Source organism: Arachis stenosperma, chromosome 3, assembly GCF_014773155.1.
Source record: "Arachis stenosperma cultivar V10309 chromosome 3, arast.V10309.gnm1.PFL2, whole genome shotgun sequence".
NCBI lineage: Eukaryota > Viridiplantae > Streptophyta > Magnoliopsida > Fabales > Fabaceae > Arachis > Arachis stenosperma.
In genome coordinates this window covers 82511567-82529825 of record NC_080379.1, presented here as the reverse complement: position 1 = coordinate 82529825, position 18259 = coordinate 82511567, and positions in this window count along the sequence as shown.

The following is an 18259-nucleotide window of genomic DNA, read 5'->3' as shown; positions in this document are numbered from 1 at the left end:
ATGGTGAGAGTAGATAAGGGGTTGGATCAAGTTCTAGAGGACATATGCCTCCCTGGAACTAAGTGGATAACCAATTCTAAGGGTGTCCCAAACCAACTCAAGAGGGGAGACCTCAAACCAATTGCAAGAGGTTGGCTAGACTTTATTGGGCGCTCCATATTGCCCACTAGCAACCGTTCTGAGGTCACCATCAAGAGAGCAGTGATGATTCATTGCATCATGCTTGGAAAAGAAGTGGAGGTTCATCATATGATTGCCTGTGAGATCTACACAATTGCAAATAGGAATTCCACTGTAACCAAATTGGCTTACCCAAGCTTGATCTCCTTGCTCTGTAAAGAGGCTGGGGTGAAGATGGGAGTGGATGAGTTCATACCCATTGAACACCCAATCACTAAGAAGTCAATAGAAGGACAAGTGCAAGACAACTCCATCAAGAGGAGGGCGCAGGAATTCCTCCCTGAATTCCCAAGAATTGACTACTGGTCCAACCTAGAAGCATCTATTAACAAGTTGCAAGAGACTATGGAGCAACTGAAGGAAGAACAGCAGAATCAGAACTGCATGCTCTGCAAATTGCTGAAGGAACAAGAGAAGCAGGGGCGTGAAATTCAAGAGATGAAACGCCAAAAGTTCTCCTCTCAAGCTGAGGGAGCATCCACTTCTCAAAATCAAGGTTGTTGAGTCCTAACTCTGTGAAAACCTCTATCATTAGGAGCCTAATTTTTTCGTTTTTCTTGTTTAGTTTTCTATTTTTAGTTTCATCTTATATCTATATTTGAGTCTTGTTCTTAGTTCATAATTAATAAAATTTAAGTTTATGCCTTAAAGCTATGAATGTCCTATGAATCCATCACCTCTCTTAAAAGAAAAATGCTTTAATCACAAAAGAACAAGAAGTACAGGGTTTCGAAATCTATCTCTGAAAACTAGTTGAATTAGTTTGATGTGGTGACAATACTTTTTGTTTTCTGAATGAATGCTTGAACAGTGCATATGTCTTTTGAATTTGTTGTTTTAAGAATGTTAAAATTGTTGGCTCTTGAAAGAATGAGGGGAAAGAGAACTGTTATTGAGGATCTGAAAAATCATCAAATTGATTCTTGAAGCAAGAAAAGCAGTGGAAAAAAAAATTTCGAAAAAAAAAGGAAGAAAAAGAAAAAGAAAAGAAAAAAAAAAGAGAGAAGGAAATAAAGTTGTGATCCAAGGCAACAAGAGTGTGCTTAAGAACCCTGGACACCTCTAATTGGGGACTTTAGCAAAGCTGAGTCACAATCTAAGAAGGTTCACCCAATTATGTGTCTGTGGCATGTATGTATCCGGTGGTAATACTGGAAGACAGAGTGCTTTGGGCCACAGCCAAGACTCATACACAGGCTATGTTCAAGAATCAATATACTTAACTAGGAGAATCAATAACACTATCTGAGTTCTGAGTTCTTATAGATGCTAATCATTTTGAACTTCAAAGGATAGAGTGAGATGCCAAAACTGTTCGGAGGCAAAAAGCTACTAGTCCCGCTCATCTAATTGGAGCTATGTTTCTTTGATATTTTGGAGTCTATAGTATATTCTCTTCTTTTTATCCTATTTTGATTTTCAGTTGCTTGGGGACAAGCAACAATTTAAGTTTGGTGTTGTGATGAGCGGATAATTTGTATACTTTTTGGCATTGTTTTTAGTATGTTTTTGGTATCTTTTAGTTAGTTTTTAGTATATTTTTATTAGTTTTTAATTAAAATTCACTTTTCTGGACTTTACTATGAGTTTGTGTGTTTTTTTGTGATTTCAGGTATTTTCTGACTGAAATTGAGGGTCCTGAGCAAAAATCTGATCCAGAGACTGAAAAGGACTGCAGATGCTGTTGGATTCTGACCTCCCTGCACTCGAAGTGGATTTTCTGGAGCTACAGAAGCCCAATTGGCGCGCTCTTAACGGCATTGGAAAGTAGACATCCTGGGCTTTCCAGCAATATATAATAGTCCATACTTTTCCCAAGATTTGATGGCCCAAACCGGCGCTCAAAGTCACCTACAGAAATTCCAGCGTTAAACGCCGGAACTGGCATAAAATTTGGAGTTAAACGCCCAAACTGGCATGAAAGCTGGCGTTTAACTCCAGAAAAGGTCTCTACACGAAATTCCTTCATTGCTCAGCCCAAGCACACACCAAGTGGGCCCGGAAGTGGATTTTTCTGTCATTTACTCATTTCTGTAGACCTTAGGACACTAGTTTACTACTTATAGGATCTTTTGACATTGTATCCGTACCTTATGACCCCATAACATTTTGTACACATTTCTTTCCACAGTATGAGCCTCTAAACCCCATGGTTGGGGGTGAGGAGCTCTGCTGTGTCTTGATGGATTAATGCAATTACTACTGTTTCTTATTCAATCATGCTTGCTTCGATTCTAAGATAACACTTGTTCTTAATCCGGATGAATGTGATGATCCGTGACAATCATCATCATTCTCAACTATGAACACGTGCCTGAAAACCACCTCTGTTCTATCTTAGATTGAGTAGTTATCTCTTGGGTTCTTTAATCGGAATCTTCATGGTATAGGCAGGACCTGATGGCAGCATTCAAGAGAATCCGGAAGGTCTAAACCTTGTCTGTGGTATTCTGAGTAAGATTCAATGATTGAATGACTGTGACGTGCTTCAAACCTGTAACCTACTGGGCGTTAGTGACAGACGCAAAAGAGGGATTCTATTCCGGTAGGGGAGGGAACCAAACCGGTGATTGGCAGTACTGTGACAGAGTGCGTGCATTAGCTTTCACTGCGAGGATGGGAGGTAGCCATTGACAACGGTGAAACCCTACATGAGCTTGCCATGGAAGGAGACTTGCGTGTTTGATGAAGAAGACAGTAGGAAAGCAGAGATTCAGAAGATGGAGCATCTCCAAAACCCTAACCTATTCTCCATTACTGCAAAACAAGTAACCATTTCATGTTCTTTTACTTTTTACAATCAATCCTGATAATTTCTGATCTCCTGACTAAGATTTACAAGATAACCATAGCTTGCTTCAAGCCGACAATCTCCGTGGGATCGACCCTTGCTCACACAAGGTATTACTTGGACGACCCAGTGCACTTGCTGGTTAGTTGTGTGGGATTGCAAAAGTGTTATTGCAATTTCGTGCACCAGCAATGCACCTGCAACATTCCAAAGGAGCATGCTATCTATATTCTCTGACATTATTGAAAAGGTTTATTGAAGTGTTTATGGATGACTTTTCTGTATTTGGTGATTCATTTTCTAAGTGCTTGCACCACCTTGCTTTGGTGCTAAGGAGATGTCAAGAAACTAACCTAGTTTTGAACTAGAAAAAGTGGCATGTTATGGTCACTGAAGGGGTGGTTCTTGGCCACAAAATCTCTAAAAGAGGCATAGAGGTGGACAAAGCTAAGGTGGAAGTAATTGAGAAGTTACCTCCACCTTGCAATGTCAAAGCAATTAGAAGTTTCTTAGGGCATACTGGGTTTTATAAAAGGTTTATTAGAGATTTTTCAAAGATTGCTAAACCCTTAAGTAACTTGCTTATCTCTAATGTACCTTTTATTTTTGATAGAGAACACATGCTAGCCTTTGATGAGCTTAAAAATAGACTTTTCTCTGCACCTATTATAGCACCACCTAGCTGAGATTTACTTTTTGAATTGATGTGTGATGCATCAGATTTTGCTGTTGGTGTTATTTTAGGACAGAGGAAAGATAAGCTAGTATATTTTATCTATTATGCTAGCAAAGTTCTTAATGAAATCAAAGGAACTAAGCCTAGACTGATAAGATGGATCTTGCTACTATGGTTTTGCATTTGATAAGTTTAGATTATATCTCATTGGTTCTGAAGTCATTATGTTTACTGACCATACAGCTCTTAAATATTTGCTGACCAAGCAAGAATCTAAGCCTAGACTGATAAGATGGATCTTGCTACTTCAAGAGTTTAACATTGAGATTAAGGATAGAAGTGGAGCAGAAAACAATGTGGCTGACTGCCTATCTAGAATCCCAATTGAGGAAGAAGAAGCACACAACCTTGTAGTGAATAAGAGCTTTTTGGATGAACAGTTGATGATGATCCAAGAAGCTCCCTGGTTTCCGGATGTAGCCAATTTCAAGGCTATTGGAGAGCTACCTTCCAATATCAACAAGCAATGAGAAGAAAGCTCATCAATGATGCCAAGCACTATATTTGGGATGAGCCCTATCTTTTCAAAAGGTGTGCTGATGGGTTTCTGAGAAGGTGCATCTCTCATGAGAAAGGACAAGAGGTCCTTTGGCATTGCCATGGATCCACATATAGAGGACACTTTTGTGGAGAAAGGTCTGCAACCAAGGTGCTGCAGTGTGGGTTCTTTTGGCCAACAATATTCAACAATGCAAAAGAGCTTGTGACAAAGTGCAATGAATGTCAAAGAGCTGGCAACCTACCCAAGAAAAATGAGATGCCACATAGATTCATCATGGAGTTGGAGTTGCTTGAAATTTGGGGGATTGATTTCATGGGACCATTTCCACCCTCATATTCAAACAATTACCTATTGGTGGCTATGGATTATGTGTCAAAATAGGTAGAAGCTATAGCTACTCCAATAAATGATAACAAAGTGGTGATTAATTTGTTAAGGAAGAATATATTCAGCCAGTTTGGGGTTCTAAGAGCCCTTATAAGTGATGGGAGAACTCATTTTTGCAACAAGCAACTCGAGGCACTCCTCCTAAAATATGGTGTCAAGCACAAAGTAGAACCTCCATACCATCCACAAACGAATGGTCAAGCTAAAATTTCAAATAGAGAGCTCAAGAGAATCCTTGAGAAGACTGTTGGAAACTCAAGAAAAGATTGGTCCAAGAAGCTAGATGATGCATTATGGGCTTTAAGACACCTATTGGTATGTCTCCATACCAATTAGTGTTTGGAAAGGCTTGTCATCTACCAATGGAGCTTGAACATAGAGCATTTTGGGCTCTAAAAATGTTGAACTTTGATAATCAAGCTGCTAGGGAAAGAAGATTGCTACAACTCAATGAGCTAGAAGAATTCAGATATCAAGCTTATGAAAATGCCAAAATTTACAAGGAAAAAGCAAAGAGGTGGCATGATTAAAAGCTAGCTAGAAGGTCAAAAAGTGTTGCTATACAATTCAAGGCTCAAGTTCTTTCCAGGGAAGCTAAAGTCAAGATGGTCTGGACACTTCACAATTCTTAAGGTGTTTCCTTATGGTCATGTAGAGCTTATAGAGGACAAGACACAGAGGACTTTTCCTGTCAATGGCCACAGACTTAAGAATTATTTGGGAGACACTTTGGATGAGCAAAGAGTGAACTTTAACCTCAACTAAGAAGGAAGGAACGTCAAGCTAGTGACGTTAAAGAAGTGCTAGTTGGGAGGCACCCCAACACTCATATCCTTTCAATTTTCTGCTTTCTAGAAGTAGTTTATGGTTGTTCACTTAGGTTGTTTAATTTTCAGCCCTATGTGTTGGTTAAGTAGTTGAGAGTTCTTTGATTTGTTTTTAGTTTGCTTGAAGTGCAATGTTGCATGTTACACTAATTGAGGTTGATTAATTGCACTGAGAAACTAGCTAAAGAGCTAAGTTTTGTGTGGCCACCATCATAAGGAAGTCATAAGCTACAACCCAATTGATTCAGATTTGAAAGTAATTAGTAAATTGGTGGGTGCATAAATGATCACTTTATTGTGTACGTAGGGATTGGAAGTGGAAGAGTGTGAAAGAATTAAATTTATTGCATCCCTTTATATACATATTAAGGTCCAATCATGAAACCAATTTACCATATGCAATGAATTTAAGTTTGGTATCCCAAAATACCCCATCAAATGCCTTTTAATTAGAGGAATATGAAGCAATTTTTTTGTGATTATTGATGGGGGTTTTGAATTGTATTTTCAGAAAAGAGGTGGGGCCCATGTGACATTGATAGCTCATTAAGTCAAAGAGTCAAAGTATACTTACACTTTGGAACTCAAACACCTGAAGAAAGCTAAAGGGATAGGGGTTGGCACCTCTTCCCACGCTAGGCTCCACTCCCAAGTGGGAAAAGATTCAATTCTTTTCACTTCCCACCTTCCAGATCCTTCTTTTAACCACTATAAAACCCACTCACTTTTCCATCTTTTCCCACACTACAAACCTCATCCCTCACAATCGAAACACCTCTCTGCACTTCTTGTTTTCTCTTTTCTTTTCCTCTTCATTCTTATTCTCTTGATTGGGACAATCAAGTCCTAAGTTTGGTGTTGGAGCAAACCTTTGCTCTACACTCTTTCTTTACTTCTTTAACTTTTCATCACCCTTTCAAACCCTCTCTCCTCATACAAATGGCACCACCAAAAGCCTCCTCATCAAAGAAAAGAAAGACCAAGGAAAATGGCTCTGGATCATCAAGCTTTAATGAGTACAAGTTCCTCTCACCCTTCCACCAAAACCAATTCTATGGGTGGGTAAGTGAGAGACAAATCATTCCCGAAGTTGGTTTTCAATTAGGGAGGAATGAGCACATAGAGATCAACAACAGAGGATGGACACTCTTGTGCAACCCACCAAAGAAGGTGGTGGAAATCTTGGTTAGGAAATTCTATGCCAATGCTATGCCACAGCTTGGGCAACCCTATGATTATCAAAGCTATGTGAAGGGGAAGACTATTGACTATAGCCCCTCCAACATAGATAGAATGTTGATGGTGAAGTGCACAAGATCCTGGATTTAAAGAAATTTTGAATGAAATTTGTGTTCTTAATGTGCAATAGATCAACGACAAGGATCGAAGGCCAAACCAATTGAGGAGAAGAGACTTAAGCCCCCAAGCTAGATGGTGGCTGAATTTTGTAAGGAGATCCCTCAACCCCACCTCCAACACTTCGGAGGTTACTTTGGAGAGAGATGTGCTCATATACAGCATTATGAGAGGAGAGAATGTTAATGTAGGGGAGATGATTGCCAACAACATCCATAAGGTGCTAAAAAGCACCAAAGAAAACTCAAGATTGGCCTTCCCAAGTATCATCCAAAGGCTGTGTGATGAAGCTGGGGTGGAGAAAGTGATTGATAAAGTTTTGGTAGATCAAGATAATCCAATAACTGCTAAGAAGATGGCTAAAGTGGTGGCCATCAACCCACTACAATAAAGAGCTAGGGAACACAGGGCTTATGTGCAAGAGCCACAAGGGCCACCACAACATGAAGATCCCTTTGTTCAACCACCATATCTGCCACTTCCACCATCAGTGCAACAATTTCCTAAAGGTTTTAACTGGAAGCAAGTGCAAGGAGATATCTACCAAACGCAAGGAAACATAAACCACCTGAGAAAGGATGTAAGCCAACTAAGAGAGCAGCAAAAGCAACTAGATCAAATACAAGAAAGCATTAAGCAACTCCAAGGAAGTATGGAGTACATGAAGGAGCAACAAAGCCAATTCCATTAAGAAGAGATGAAGGGCAGCCTCAACAAAATCATAGAGCAAAATCAATGGCAGCAGAGGAACCTTACTGAATTTAGGAACATTTATGAGGCCATGACTACTTCAAGGAGGCAGTATGATATAAATACACAAGAAAAAGAATTAATTATTAATAGCATTAAACAAGAAGATCAATCACCAGATGCTACATCCACATTAATATATACCATTATTAAAAATTTTGTAGGAGATCCAAGTACTTTTAAAGATAGGATAAGAAACTAATTAATGAATTTAAGATGTCCAACCATTTCTAATTATAGATGGTATAAAGATGTCTTTATGTCAAAAGTTATTATAAGAGATGATGCACATGAGTTACAAAAATGTCATAAGTTAGAGGTTCATACTGTCAAAGATACAATAGGATTTGTCAAAAATGTCATAAGTTACAAAATAAATCTCTAAAAGTCGTAACTTAGGTTTACAGAGAATGAGTAACTAGATGCAGAAAGTGCAGAAATCCACTTTTGGGGTCTACTTGGTGAGTGTTTGGGCTGAGCTTCCTAGCTTTCACGTGCATGTGCCATTTCTGGAGTTAAACGCCAGCTTGGATGCCAGTTTGGGTGTTTAACTCCAGCTTTGGTGCCAGTTCTGGCGTTTTATGCCAAAAAAGGGGTCTCTAGTAGGCATTTAAATGCTTGTTTGGCCCATCAAATCTCGGGTAAAGTATAGACTATTACACATTGCTGTAAAGCCAAAGATGTCAACTTTCCAACCCAATTAAGGGCGCATCAATTGGGCTTCTGTAGCTCCAGAAAATTCACTTCGAGTGCAGGGAGGTCAGAATTCAACAGCATCTGCAGTCCTTTCTCAGCCTTTGAATCAGATTTTTGCTCAAGTCCCTCAATTTCAGCCAAAAAATACCTGAAATCACAAAAAAACATAAAAACTCATAGTAAAGTCTAGAAATGTAAACTTTACATAAAAACTAATAAAAATATACTAAAAACTGACTAAAACATACTAGAAACTACCTAAAAACAATGCCAAAAAGCGTATAAATTATCCGCTCATCACAACACCAAACTTAAATTGTTGCTTGTCCCCAAGCAACTAAAAACAAAATAGGATAAAAAGAAGAGAATATACAATAAATCCCAAAATATCAATGAAGCTTAGTTCTAATTAGATGAGCGAGACTTGTAGCTTTTTTTGCTTCTGAACAGTTTTGGCATCTCACTTTATCATTTGAAATTCAGAATGATTGGCATCTATAAGAACTCAGAATTAAGATAGTGTTATTGATTCTCCTAGTTCAGTATGTTGATTTTTGAACACAGCTACTTATGAGTCTTGGTCGTGACCCTAAACATCTTGTTTTCCGGTATTACCACCGGATACATAAATGGCACAGACACATAACTGGGTGAACCTTTTCAGATTGTGACTCAGCTTTGCTAGAGTCCCCAGTTAGAGGTGTCCAGAGTTCTTAAGCACACTCATTTGCTTTGGATCACGACTTTAACCACTCAGTCCCAAGCTTTTCACTTGGACCTTCATGACACAAGCACATGGTCAGGGACAACTTGATTTAGCCGCTTATGCCGGGATTTTATTCCCTTGGGCCCTCCTATCCCTTAATGCTCAAAGCCTTGGATCTTCTTTACCCTTGCCTTTTGGTTTAAAGGGCTATTGACTTTTTCTGCTTGCTTTTTCTTTTTTTTTCTTCCTTTTTTTTTTCGCAAGCTTTTTATTTTTCACTACTTTTTCTTGCTTCAAGAATAAATTTTATGATTTTTCAGATTATCAATAACATTTCTCTTTTTTCATTATTCTTTCAAGAGCCAACAATTTTAACATTCATGAACTTCACTATAAAAAATATGCACTGTTTAAGCATTCATTCAGAAAACAAAAAGTGTTGCCACTACATCAAAATAATTAAACTAAGTTCAAGATAGAATTCGAAATTCAGGTACTTTTTGTTCTTTTGCAATTAAAAACATTTTTGATTTAAAAAAGGTGAAGGATTCATGGGACATTCATAGCTTCAAGGCATAGACACTAGATACTAATAATCATGTAATAAAGACACAAATATAGACAAAATATAAAGTATAAGAAACGAAAAACAGAAAAACGAATAACAAGAAAATTAAAGAACGGGTCCACCTTAGTGATGGAGGCTAGTTCTTCCTCTTGAAGATCCTATGGAATGCTTAAGCTCCTCAATATCTCTTCCTTGCCTTTGTTGCTCTTCCCTCATGGCTCTTTGGTGCTCCATGTTGGAACTCAAATCTCTTAAAGAGGTGTTGAGTTGCTCCTAATAGTTGTGTGGAGAAAAATGCATCCCTTGAGGCATCTCAAGATTTCTTAATGAGGGACTTCCTCATGCTCTTGTTGAGGTCCATGAGTGGGCTCTCTTGTTTGCTCCATCCTCTTTTCAGTGATGGTCTCTTGAGATGAATCTCTCCATCTCCCTTGACTCGGAGGTGGAAGCCACTGCCTTCCCTTTCCTCTTTCTAAAGGTTTCTCTGGCCTTAAATGCCTTTAATGGTTATGGAAAACAAAAAACAATGCTTTTTTCACACCAAACTTAAAAGGTTTGCTCATCCCCGAGCAAAAGAAGAAAGAAAGAAGGAGGAGAAGAAGAAATAGAGGAGATGGAGGTGTGTGGAAATTCGGCCAAAGGGGTTATGTGTTGGAGATGTGTGAAATGGAAGGTGGTAAGCAGGGTTATTTATAGGGTAAGGGAGAGAGGGAAACCGTGTGGAGAATGGGTGGGTTTGGAAGGGAAATGGTTTGAATGTGAATGGTGAGGTAGGTGGGTGTTGGGGAATAGTGTTATAGAAAGGTGTGGAGAAGAGGGAGAGTAAGGTGGGGTAGGTGGGGATCCTGTAGGGTTCACAGATCCTGAGGTGTAAAAAAATCCTCATCCCTACACTTTCCTAGCATTTAAATGCCCACTGTGTGCCAAATTTGGCGTTAAACGCCAGTTCTGCTACTTTCCTGGCCTTAAACACCAGGCTGGTGTCCCTTTCTGGCGTTTAACGCCAACCAGATACCAGTCAGGCCTTTTTGGCATTAAACACCACTCTGGCTACCAATTCTGGCATTTTAAAACCCAGAATGCTGCTAGACTGGGCGTTAAACACCCATTTTGCTATCCTTACAGGCGTTTAAACGCCAATAAACCTGTCCTCCATGGTGTGCTATTTTTGATGCTATTTTTTATTTCGCTTTAATTCTGCAGCTATTTTGATGACTCCACATGATCATCAACCTAAAGAAAACATAAAATAACAATGGAAAATGAAATGAAAAAGTAATTAACATAGATAAATAAGATTGGGTTGCCTCCCAATAAGTGCTTCTTTACTGTCAATAGCTTGACTTTACTGAGCTTTATAGTTTGCAATGTCTGCAAACCATGAAGCTTCCTGAATGGCAAACAATTGCTCATCCGAAAAGGTTTCAGAGATCTCAGTAGGAGGGAGGGACACTCCTGCTACTGGTTGTATCCGAGACAGGTGATCAGCTACTTGGTTCTCTGTCCCTTTTTTGTCTCTTATTTCTATATCAAACTCTTGCAGAAGCAACACCCATCTTATGATTCTGGGTTTTGAATTTTGCTTTGTGAGGAGATATTTTAGAGCAGCATGGTCAGTGTACACAATCACTTTTGATCCTACTAAATAGGATCTGAACTTGTCAATGGCAAAAACCACTGCAAGCAACTCCTTTTCTGTGGTTGTATAATTCTTCTGTGCGTCATTTAAAGCATGGCTAGCATAATAAATGACATACAAAAGCTTGTCAAGCCTCTGTCCCAATACTGCACCAATGGCATGGTCACTGGCGTCACACATTAGTTCGAATGGTAATGTCCAGTCTAGTACAAAAATGACTGGTGCTGTGACCAGCCTAGCTTTCAGAGTCTGAAATGCCTACAAACACTCTGTGTCAAAGACAATGGTGTGTCAGTGGCTAGCAGATTTCTCAAAGGTTTTGCAATTTTCTAAAAATCCTTTATAAACCTCCTATAGAATTTTGCATGTCGCAGAAAGCTTCTGATTGCCTTAACATTGGCAGGTGGTGGTAATTTTTCAATTACCTCTACCTTAGCTTGATCCACCTCTATTCCCTTGTTCAAAATTTTGTACCCAAGGACAATTCCTTCAGTCACCATAAAGTGACATTTTTCCCAATTTAAAACCAGGTTAGTCTCTTAGCACCTTTTCAGAACAAGTGCTAGATGGTTAAGACAGGAGCTGAATGAGTCTCCAAATACTGAGAAGTCATCCTTGAAGACTTCCAAAAATTTTTCTATCATATCAGAGAAGATAGAGAGCATGCATCTCATAAAGGTTGCAGGTGCATTGCACAGTCCAAATGGCATCCTTCTGTGGGCGAATACTCCAGATGGACATGTGAATGTTGTTTTCTCTTGGTCCTGGGGATCTACTGCAATTTGGTTGTAACCTGAATAGCCATCCGAAAAATAGTAGTAATCATGACCTTCTAGTCTCTCTAGCATATAGTCTATGAATGGTAAAGGAAAATGATCCTTTCTGGTGGCTGTATTGAGCCTTCTATAGTCAATACACATACGCCACCCTGTAACTGTTCTTGTAAGAACCAGTTCATTCTTTTTATTATGAACCACTGTCATGCCTCTCCTCTTGGGGAAAACTTGGACAGGGCTCACCTAGGGTCTATTAGAAATAAGATAAATAATCCCAGCCTCTAGTAACTTAGTGACCTCTTTCTGCACCACTTCCTTCATGGCTGGATTTAGCCGCTTCTGTGGTTGAACCACTGGCTTAGCATCATCCTCCAATAGGATCTTGTGCATGCATCTGGCTGGGCTAATGCCCTTAAGATCACTTATGGACCACCCAAGAGCTGTCTTGTGTGTCCTTAGCACTTGAATTAGTGCTTTCTCTTCCTGTGGCTCTAAAGCAGGGCTTATGATCACGGAAAAGTGGCAACCTCTCCTAGAAATGGATATTCCAGAGATGATGGTAGTGGTTTGAGCTCGGGTTTAGGAGGCTTCTCCTCATCCTCAGGAGTTTTCAAAGGTTCTTTTGTTTTCTTTGGTTCCTCTAGATCAGGCTGAACATCTTCCACCAGAGAGTCAATAATATCCATGCTCATGCAGTCGTTTGGGGTGTTTGGATGCTGCATAGCTTTGACAACATTCAACTTAAACTCATCCGCATTGACTCTCAGGGTCACCTCTCCTTTTTGGACATCAATGAAGGTTTGTCCAGTTGCTAGGAAAGGTCTTCCTATAATGAGAATTGCACTCTTGTGCTCCTCCATTTCAAGCACCACAAAGTCAGTGAGAAAGGCAAATGGCCCAACCTTGACAATCATGTCCTCAATTACGCCTGATGGAATTTTAGTGGAGCCATCAGCATGTTGGAGGCATATCTGGGTTGGTTTGACTTCTTGAGTCAAACCAAGCTTTCTGATAGTGGATGTGATGCGTGAGCATCTTTCCTATCTTTTCCTAGTGAATTTGCAGCTAATTTATAGAGTTTAATAAAGAATTAATTATCTTTTAGCCATTATGAATGCTACTTTGAGTCTTTTGTAATTTTGTTTATGTTAGGTAGCATTCAGCTGGATTTGATGGAGTTTCTGTGGCACAAGAATCAAAGGAGATGGTAGCGAGAAGTGATGCGTGCGCGTGACTGATACGTACGCGTGATTTGAAGATTTGCTCAGTGTCGCGTGTGCATGACTGACGCGTCCGCGTGATTTGAAGATTTGCTAAGCGACGTGTGTGCGTGACCGACGCGTCCGCGTGACTTGCGAAAAAGACCATCGACGCATATGCGTGACTGACGGGTACGCGTGACAGGCGCCACGTGCAGAAAACGCAGAAAAAAACATTGGGGGCGATTTCTAGGCTGTTTTGACCCAGTTTTCAGCCCAGAAAATACAGATTAGAAGCTGCAGAATGGACAAAACATGTGGTCCCCACCCATCAATGGAGGACCTGCTGATTATTCTGATTTAAATTCAAATTCTATTTTTTTAGAAAAAGATATTATTTTTAATTTTAGATAATTAGATTTCAAATCTATTAGGATTAGATATAAAAGGGTATGCAACATTGAACTTTTCATTCCATTCAAGACTACCAAAAATACATTTTATCAGAATCCTTATTTTCTTCTCTGAACCACGAGCAACTAACCCTCTATTGTTAAGGTTAGGAGCTTTGTCTATTTGTATGGATTGATTCATTTGCTCTTTCTAATTTAATTCATGTTTTGATTTATATTTCAATGATTGTTTTCGTTCTTAATTTTATGAATTTGGGTGGAACAGAAGAATGACCCATGTTATAATTGAGTTGTTGTATAACTTGGAAAAGCTCTTTACTTGAACAACAGCTTGAAAATATCTTATCCTGAATTTTTAATTGTTTGTATTTAATGGGATACGTGACATATAATCCCCTTATTTTTGGATAATTAGGATTCTTGTGGCATATAAACTGTAACTTGATCATCACCTTCTAATTGGAATTAATTGACCAAGGAATTGGCAGTTAATGAATTTTAGAGGAGACTAGGAAGGTCTAAGGAATTAGGTTCTAATCACATATAGTTTGCCATGAATTAAATCTTACATGATTAAAATAGTTAGTAAGAAAAATCAATCCGAAAAATAGATAACTCTGAAGCCTTAACGGTTTCCCTATATATATTTCACAACCCATTTGCTGCTTGCTTTCTGAAATTCTTAATTACTCTTTAATGCTCTTTAAATACCAAACACTATTTTCTGTTTGCCTAACTAAGTGGTTTAACCAACTATTGTTGCTTGATCCGTCAATCCTCGTGGGATCGACCCTTACTCACGTAAGGTATTACTTGGTACGACCCGGTGCACTTGCCGGTTAGTCTGTGGTTAGAAAAACCACACCAGGATGCAAGTATCAGGATGATACTTGCCCCAAGATCACATAGAGCTGTTTTTGTACAAGCATCCTCTAATGTGCATGGTATCATAAAGCTTCCGGGATCTTTAATCTTCTCTGGTAAGCTTTTCAGAATGACTGCACTACATTCTTCAGTGAGAAAAACTTTTTCAGTTTCTCTCCAATCCTTCTTATGATTTAAGATCTCTTTCATGAACTTAGCATAAGAGGGTATTTGCTCAAGTGCCTCTGCAAATGGGATTTTTATTTCAAGAGTCTTGAGATAATCTGAAAAGTGGGCAAATTATTTATCCTGTTCCGCTTGGTGGTGTTTTTGCGGATAAGGCATCTTGGCTTTATTTTTTTCAACCTTAGTTGCTGCAGGTTTATTCCCTACAGAGGTGGTTGGAGAAGCCTGCTTAAGGGGGTTGTTATCAGCACTTGCAAGTGTCTGACCCCTCATTGGTGTTTGAACGCCATGATTGGGGCTGGATGGGCATTTAACGCCAATTTTTCACCCTTTTCTAGCATTTGGACGCCAGAATTGGCCATCCACTGGGTGTTTAACACCAATTTTGCACCCTTTTCTGGCGTTTGAAAGCAAGAATCATTCCTCTCTGGGCTCTTATGGTCCTCAGAGGGATTTTGGGCAGTGCTTGGTCATCCTCTGTTAGTTGTCCCTTTCTTGGCTTCCTGCTGCTTTGAGTTAAGGTATTCAATGTCTTTCCACTCCTCAAATGAACAGCTTGACACTCTTCTGTTATTTGTTTAGATAATTGCTGTCCTGTCTGATCCAATTGTGCTTCTATATTCTTGTTAGTATTTTGAGTGTCTTGTTGCATCTCTTTAAATTCTGCTAACTGTTTTGTTAGAGAAATTAATTGCAGATTGAGTTCAGCAACTTGTTTTGGGGGACTAGATTCAGTGGATACTGCTTTAGCCTCTTCTTTCATGGAGGACTCACTACTTAAGTACAGCTACTGATTTCTAGTAACTGTATCAATGAGCTCTTAAGCCTCCTCAATTGTCTTTCTCATCTGTATAGATCCACCAGCTGAGTGGTCTAGAGATATCTAGGCCTTTTCTATAAGCCCACAGTAGAAGATGTCTAACTACACACATTCTGAAAATATTTCAGAGGGGCATTTCCTTAGCATCTCTCTGTACCTCTCTCAGGCATCATAAAGAGATTCGTTATCCTCTTGTTTAAAGCCTTGGATGTCCAGCCTTAGTTATTTCATCCTTTTTGGAGGGAAATATTGATTCAGGAATTTTTCTGATAACTATTTCCATGTTCTTATGCTTGCTGTGGGTTGGTTATTTAACCACCTCTTAGCTTGATCTTTTACAGCAAATGGAAATAGTAATAATCTGTAGACATCCTGATCTGCTTCCTTATCACATGCTGTGTCAGCAATCTGTAAGAACTGTGCCAGAAACTAGTAGGTTCTTCCTGTGGAATACCGGAATACTGGTAATTTTGCTGCACCATGATAATGAGCTCTGGATTTAGCTCAAAATTACTGGTTCTGATGGGAGGTATACAGATACTACCCCCATATGAAGCAGTAGTGGGGTTACTATATGACCCTAGAGTTCTTCTGGACAGTTCAGTTCCACTTAGGTCCATGATGGAGAAAGGGAGGTGATGTGAATTGTGAATAAAATTTATTTTATTATTTTTTAATATTTTTTTCGTTTTCGGACCGAAATAAATAATAATAATAAAAAAATTGGAAACTAAAATAATTAATTATTCAAAAAGATTTGAAAATATTTTATGAGGATTTTCAAAAAAAAAAATGAAAAGAGAGAAGGTGGTTAGGAAGTTTTAAAAAAGATATGATTTTAGAAATTTTAAAAAGATATGATTTGAAAAAGATATGATATTTAAAAATTTTAACAAAGTCAACCCAAGGGATTCGAAAATAATGAGTAAACAAAGGAATATATATATCTTTGAATTTAATGAGGAAAGAAAAAAATACTAAAATAACACCAAACTTAGAATTTTTAGATCAAAACAAAGAAAACAAACAAGAAAAATCTTTGAATGTCAAGATGAACACCAAGAACACTTTGAAGATCAAGATGAACACCAAGAACAATTTTTGAAAATCTTTAGGAAAATAAAAACACAAAGGACACCAAACTTAAAAATTTTTAAACTTTGGACACTAATAATTCGAAAATGCACAAGAAAAACAAGGAAAGACACAAAACAAGAAAAACTAAAGATCAAACAAGAAAAATAAACAAGAACAACTTGAAGATCAAGAAAGAACACAATGTATATATTTTCGAAGAAAGTTTTAAGAAAAATTAAAATATGCAATTGACACAAGACTCAAACAAGAAAAAAAATTTTTTGTGTTTTTTTAAAAGAAAATAACGGACTCAAAGTTAGTGACTCTAAACCAGAAAGATAAATTCTTCCTAATCTAAGCAACAAGATGAACCATCAGTTGTCCAAACTCGAACAATCCCTGACAACGGCGCCAAAAACTTGGTGCACTGGGTCGTCCAAGTAATACCTTACGTGAGTAAGGGTCGATTCCACGGAGATTGCCAGCTTGAAGAAAGCTATGGTTATCTTGTAACTCTTAGTCAGGAGATTAATAATAAAAAAGGATATTTTTTGTGAAAAATAAAAGAGCATGAAAAGAATGGTACTTGTTATTCAATGATAGAGAGCAGGTTGGGGTTTCGGAGTTGCTCTGTCTTTTGAATTTCTGCTTTCCTACTGTCTTCTTCTTCTAAAAACGCATGTCCCTTCCATGGCAGGCTATATGTTGGTGGATCACCGTTGTCAATGGCTACCATCCGTCCTCTCAGTGAAAATATGTCCTCTACGGTTTCTCGCATGGCTAATCATATGTCGGTTCTCACTTGTGTCGGAATAGGATACATTTATCCTTTTGCACACTGTCACTGCGCCCAACATTCGCGTGTTTGAAGCTCGTCACAGTCATCCCATCCCAGATCCTACACAGAATACCACAGACAAGGTTTAGACTTTCCAGATCTCAGGAATGCTGCCAATTGGTTCTAGCCTCTACCACGAAGGTTCAGATCTCAGGAGTTTGAGTGCTCTGTTGTCAGGAGATGCAGGTCAAACTCGTGGTTTAGAAACCCAAGAGATATGCACTCAAGCTGTCGCCCAATGACTACGTTCAGCTCATGTAGAACAGAAGTGGTTGTCAGGCACGCATTCATAAGTTGGGGCATGATGATGAGTGTCACGGATCATCACATTCTCCATGTTGAAATACAAGTGAGTATCTTAGAATAGAAACAAACGTGATTGGATAGAAAATAGTAGTAATTGCATTAATCCATGGAAACACAGCAGAGCTCCTTACCCCCACCTATGGGGTTTAGAGGTTCATACTGTAGAAGATACAATAGGATTTGTCAAAAATGTCATAAGTTACAAAATAAATCTCTAAAAGTAGTTTTTATACTAAACTAGTAACATAGGTTTACAGAGAATAAGTAACTAGATGCAGAGAGTGCAGAAATCCACTTTCGGGAGTCACTTGGTGAGTGTTTGGGCTGAGCTTCCTAGCTTTCACGTGCATGTACCATTTCTAGAGTTAAACGCCAACTTGGATGCCAGTTTGGGCATTTAACTCCAGCTTTGGTGCCAGTTATGGCGTTTTATGCCAAAAAAGGGTCTCTAGTGGGCGTTTAAACGCCAGTTTGGCCCATCAAATCTCGGGCAAAGTATAGACTATTATACATTTCTGGAAATCCCATGATGTCTAATTTCCAACGCAATTAAGATCGCACCAATTGGCCTTCTGTAGCTTCGGAAAATGCACTTCGAGTGCTGGGAGGTCAGAATCCAATAGCATCTGCAGTCCTTTCTCA